This window comes from Vitis riparia, chromosome 2 (assembly GCF_004353265.1).
Source record: "Vitis riparia cultivar Riparia Gloire de Montpellier isolate 1030 chromosome 2, EGFV_Vit.rip_1.0, whole genome shotgun sequence".
In the NCBI taxonomy this organism is placed as follows: domain Eukaryota; kingdom Viridiplantae; phylum Streptophyta; class Magnoliopsida; order Vitales; family Vitaceae; genus Vitis; species Vitis riparia.
This window is the reverse complement of record NC_048432.1, coordinates 5,874,110-5,880,069: the sequence shown is the minus strand read 5'-3', so window position 1 is coordinate 5,880,069 and position 5,960 is coordinate 5,874,110. Positions and strand designations below refer to the sequence as shown.

At 34.8% G+C, this 5,960-nt stretch overlaps 1 long non-coding RNA gene across 1 annotated transcript; it reads left to right on the top strand.

The window, feature by feature from the left end:
* The first annotated feature begins 4,379 nt into the window (after window positions 1-4,379).
* LOC117927453 lies at window positions 4,380-5,220 on the top strand. The gene is made up of 3 exons (XR_004653342.1): window positions 4,380-4,435; window positions 4,767-4,956; window positions 5,046-5,220. It is a non-coding gene; the product is annotated as an uncharacterized LOC117927453 (long non-coding RNA).
* The last annotated feature ends 740 nt before the right edge of the window (window positions 5,221-5,960 follow it).

Below are 5,960 nucleotides of genomic sequence, written 5' to 3'. Positions count from 1 at the left end.
TTTTATGAAAATTTTGAAACAACAAGTTCACTTCATCTTTAGTCTTCATCAAGCATAACCATGTCATTCTGGTACAATCATCAATAAAAGTAACAAACCAACATGAATCACTCAAAGTTGGGACTTTGGATAGGCCCCAAACATCAGAATGTATAACCATAAAAGGAGACGGACTTTTATTCAAAATTAATGGAAACGAACCATGATGGCTTTTAGCTAATTCACAAATATCACAACGGAAACCAGAAATATCACTATTTACAAACAAACTAGGAAACAATTTTTTTAAATAACCAAAGGAAGCATGTCCCAGACGTCAATGCCACAACCAAATTTCAGACTTTTTCTTCTCCCCCTCAGATCCATCTACCATCAAGGCTTGTCGCAACTTATTTGAATCCTTTGACTGCAAGTCCAAGTAATAGAGTTTTCCCTGCTTAATACCACAACCAATTGTCTGTCTTGTTTGGATGTCCTTAAAAACACAAAATTCGGGCAAAAAAAATGACAATACAAGATAAGGTTGTAGTGATTTGAGAAACTGACAAAAGATTGTAATCTAAAGATGGAACAACTAAAATATAATCCAAATTCAAAGTATCAGTAAGAGTTAAGGATCCTTCCCCAATGACTGGGGTTGTGTTACCATTGGTTGTGGAAACAATTTTTTGTGAGGAAGGTCTAAGGGGTGAGACTTGTCTAGAATCAAAAGTCATATGATCTGTAGCACCAGAATCAATTATCCATGTACTATTAATAACAGGTGTAGAAGTATTTAAAAACTTACCACCATAATCTATAGCGGCTACCAATGTAGGGGCTTTCTCATCAACATTAGCCTCTGTTTTTATTTCGGCAATAGCTGCAGTCGAGGTTTTCTTAGAATCATTTTTTCGTTGATCATGATTGTGATCCCACCAGTCTGGATATCCCATAATTTCAAAGCAACGACTCTTGGTATGACCAGTCTTATTGCAGTGAGTGCATATGAAGGTTGACTTATCAATATTAGGGTCTGTCTTAGGATGGTTGGTCTTGGATTGGTCCTGCCAATTCTGGGTTGATTGCTGTCGGACTACCATAGCTGAGGTGTCAGGGTTGTCAGATTCTGCTTTCATACTAGCATGACGCACTACCTCTTGTTGAATCACTGCATAACATTATTCCAAATCGGGAAGAGGATCTTTGCATAGAATCTCTCCTCGAACTTGCTCAAAGTCACCATCCAATCCAGCAAGAAAGATGTGCACCCATTGTAGTTCAATGGATTTCCGGTATGCTGCAATGTCCTCAGTGTCTTTCATGACTACCTTATCCTGATGATCCAATTCGCAAAAAATTTCAGTTAACTCTCCATAATATTAAAAAAAAAACCTGCCATTTTGTTTGGCAGTGAAGACTTTTTTATTCAAAGTGAAAACTTGTAATTCATCACTTTCATCATAGAAGGCCTTTGATAATGCACTCCAAATTTCTTGAGCGGGTAAGCGTAAGTAACGCTTCATAATTTCTGGACTTATGGACATCAACAACCATCTCTTCACTTTTTGATTCTCAGCATACCATTTTTCATATCCATCTTCTGACTCTTTTGGTAGATTTGTCTTACCTCGAATGTAGGAAAGTTTTTCCCGTTCGGCAATTTGCATCTCCACGAGTTGTGACCAAATGTCATAGTTTGATTCAGTCAAAATAATTCCTGGATTAAAAGTACCTTTAGATTGAAAAACAATAGTATTTTTTTCACTCATTTTTTTTTCTCTTGCAAAGGAGGGGCGATGGCTGGCCTTACCAACAAAATATCCAGGATTTTAGTTCCATGGCTTTGATACCATCTTCAAATTGATGAATGATAGTTTTTTCATTAATTCTTTCATTCGTTCATGTACAGAGTATATATAGAGGGTAATCACCATTCTAAGAATGAGAAAGAATGATACAAGGAAAGAATGATATAAGGAAAGAACAACTAATATCCTAATATCTCAACTTTCCTAATATCTCAACATTCTTAATATCTCAACTTTCCTAATATCTAAACATTTCTAATATCTCAATACTGAACGATATAAGGAAAGCATTCCTAAAGCCTTATGTTAGTTCTGTACCAGGAATTCCTTTCCTGTGTTTTGCCAAAGCATTCCTCTTATTTATATATTTGAGGTGACCAATTTTATTATGAAAACAGGGTCACTGAAATGCTGGTATCCTCATGCTGACACTCCAAATGAACTCCGAGGCGTCATGGAAATTTTGTATTTCATCTGTGATGCTGAGGCAAGTATTTTAGATGGGTCAACTTGGGAATCATAAGTGATGATAGTCCCTGATGACAGCTGCAGATTTGCTCATGCAAAATCATGTGCATTCATTGATTCTTATGACTCCTGACACGTCAAGTATATTGACATTTCCAGGCAAAGATTTGTTCGCCCAAATCTTCCAGATAGAATATGTACAGAATTAGAGGATCAGAAATCCGTCTTTATTCTGTTGACCAAGCATAACCAAATGGAGTGGTGGAAATCGTTGGATAGAAGAAAAATGTTTCATGGAAGAATGATGCAGCATGAGTCTCGGACTGTTCTTGGGAACCCTGTTAATGCTAGAGAATTATTTCTGAGAAATGAGTGTTTGGAATTTGAATTGCAGGATTGCCAGGTGCTAGTCTTCAAGTTTCAGTTGTTATTGTTCCTTCTATTGACGCTATTGGTGCCACCAGCGACTGTTTGCTGTGAAGGAATATGCTTGATCCTACGTTAGAGACGGAGCCAGATTTTGATCTGGACATTAAAGTAGATGTTCAAGTTGCATGCTCTAAGTTTGGAATAGTAAGGTATATCTATGTAGGCAAGAATAGTGCTGAACTTCATAACTTCCTTGTACAGCAGATGAACAACTTGGGAGCTGGCCTGAGGGAAGCTGAAGATAAATTAATTCTTTCTAATTCCGAGGCCTTCACATTGAAGGAGAAGGTTGGTTCACTCGAGAAACGGCTGAAAGAATCCAAGTTTCAACTGATGAATGCAAAAGCCTCTGTAGACAGGAACCAGGAAAACCCAACCACTATCTCGACCTAAGAAGACAAAGCTGCCACTAAAGAAAGCCATGGAAAGGTCCTTGATGCATGTCCCTTGAAGAAGGGTCTGGAGGTTCTCTCATTTGGCAATCAGTCAGTTATAGTTCTGTGATTGTTCATTGCCGGAACCCATCTCTTTAATGAATGTTTACTGGGTCATTTGGGTTCGAAAACAGTGATTTAGCTTACACATCAAGTAGAGTTCTCACTTGCTGCCGATCTAATACTAGTCATAAAGAATGGGAAGGACCAGTTGAATCTCAAAGATACTGTCAGCTCCACAACTTCAGCCTTCTGTTGACGTTAAGACAATGTTGTCTCAATTAATGGAGAGATTATCAAACTGTGCACCCTCAAGTGCAGATGTGCTACCTGAATTCCTGCAAGTGAGTTTTTTCCAAGCTGAGTAATGCCATATGGAAGGTTCTTCTCTTAATTTGATCAGGAAACAGCAAGGTCAGGATGAAAATGTTGTTGGAGAAGAGGCTTTGGCTTCACCAAAGAAAATTTTCCAGTTTTTAAATCAGACCATTGAGGCTTTGTCAGCTGACAAGCCATGGCTCTCATACAGGCATGACTCATTTCCTTTCTAAACTTTTTGTTAGGTTATCTTTTAGTGAAGTATAGTGTAACTCTATGGGTAGGAAACTGATTTTTTTTTTTTTTTTTCCCTTCAAAATTCATTATGATAATTTATTGAGGTTTTCTAACCCATATAATAAGAAGAAGAAAAAAATCCATAAAATGCCTAATCTAAAAATATATTTCTTAATTATTATTAAAATTTTGATTTTAAGGATAAAAATAAAATAAAATTTAAGGAATTTCTAACCTTTTTTTTGGACGGGTTGCTTCTTTTGTTGCGTGACGTGTTCAGTTTTTTTGGTAGTTATTAACTAATTATTGTTATCAAACTACATGAATTATCATAATTTATTTTTCTTGTATATATATACACATAAAACAGTGGTTCGGTTACTTCATTTGGCAACTGAGTTGAATAGCAGAGCGTGTGGACTCCGGTGATCCGTGAGTAAGGCCTAACTCTAATCCTCTAACTTTACGATTTAACCCTGTTTGGCTCCCAAGAAAGATTCAAGAATCTGCCACTTTTCTTAGGTTTTAATTTGTGTGCAAGAGATTTCATTTTCTTTGTTTGCTTGTGGAGAAAATGCATCAATGTTTTACATTTTCTCGGAGAACTGAGATAATCTTTTCCTTTCTTTTTTTGGTGCAAGCATTCTCAATGCTATCTCTTTACCTAGATCTTTCTTAAAACCTTCTTGTCTTTGTAATGCAGTTGTTTGAATCGAGGAGTTGAACCTGTATAAAGCCGAACTCTGAAGAGTTGAACCTGTAAAATTCTAATACCCGTGTTTGCTTGCCAAGAAAATTTTATTATCTTTCTTTATTTCTTTTAAGTAAAGTCTTTGTTGATTCTCTGTGCCAACTTTGAATTATGTTCCTTAATTATTATACTTTGTAAAATGCTTTGTTTGGTTGCCGAGTAAACCTGGGAAAAGGAAAAGAAATTTTGTACAAAGATACGCTCCACCTGATTCTTTTGGGAAATCATGATCTTTTCTGTTTCTGTTTCTGTTTCTGTTGTGCATCTCTGTTTATTTCGTGGTGCTTCTGTTTGGTTGCCATGAAACTCAGTGAATCATTTTTGTTGACCAAGAAACAGACACCGAAAATGTGGAACATCACTATGAGAGCTTTTGGAGAGGGGCTGGAACTAGAACAAAAGGAGATGGAATCTCGTGTCTACCATGTTCTCTTTTTGGTATTGTTTATATGGTTTTCTGTTCTCGTTCTTGTGCGTCTGTGGATTGATGGTCAGTTTATAGAGGAGTACCAGAATCATGTGGAATGAGGTATCCCTTTTTTCATTTTTCTTTAATTCTAATATTCTCTTTGATTCATTCTTTTCTGGGTTTTGATGTTTTTTCTTTTATTGTTGAAGGCTGCTGAGGAGGAGAAGAAGAAAGTCAATGGTGAAAGGGCAAAATGGCTTGTTTTGGGTCCTGAATATATTTTTTGTTCATTTCATGAAGGTTTGCTACTCAGTTGAAAATAAAGAATACTGTATACTGATGTAAATAAAGAATACTACTACTCTGATATTTGGAACGTCATAATGTAGATGTCTTCAATTTTGTGCTTGTTTCATGTATTTTCTGCTTCTGCTTGGCTACCCTGAAACCTCATGGAAAGCCTGGGGGGAATTCTTGCAATTTTTCATTCCCGGAGTTGCATTTCAAAGTTGCAGGCTTTACAAATTGATCTAAACCTTGTGATTTAAAATGCCAAAAGTACAAACAAAAGAAAGAAAAAATGTTAAGAAAAATTATTTTTTTTATTTGGATTTTACTATAAACTATCATTTTATGGCTGTGAGAGGTTAAGGTGGACTTTATTTATAAGAGAGAATAAAATCATATTTGTTGTTATATAATATGATTCTTCCTTTTTTATTTCATACAGGTTTAAAAATTTTTAGAATACATTTAAATTCTAACAATCCTACAAAATGTGTTATGTTTGGTTCCCATAAAATTTGAGGGAAAATGCAAGGGAAAGAAAATATAAAGGAAAAGTAAAATAAAAGAAAAAATAAAGGAAAATAAAAAAATAGATTAAAAGTCAATAAATTATTTTTTTTGTTGCTTTAAACTTATTTTATTTATTTTAGCTCATCAATATAAAGATTAAATAATTTTAAAATACATAATTTTTTAATTAGTTTTAATTATATTTTATTTTATTTTATATTTTTCATAGGACAACCAAATATGAAAAAATCATTTTCCTTTACATTTTTTTTCTTTTCTTAATATTTTCCGGAACCAAACTTAACATTTTGTATGAACTATGTCTT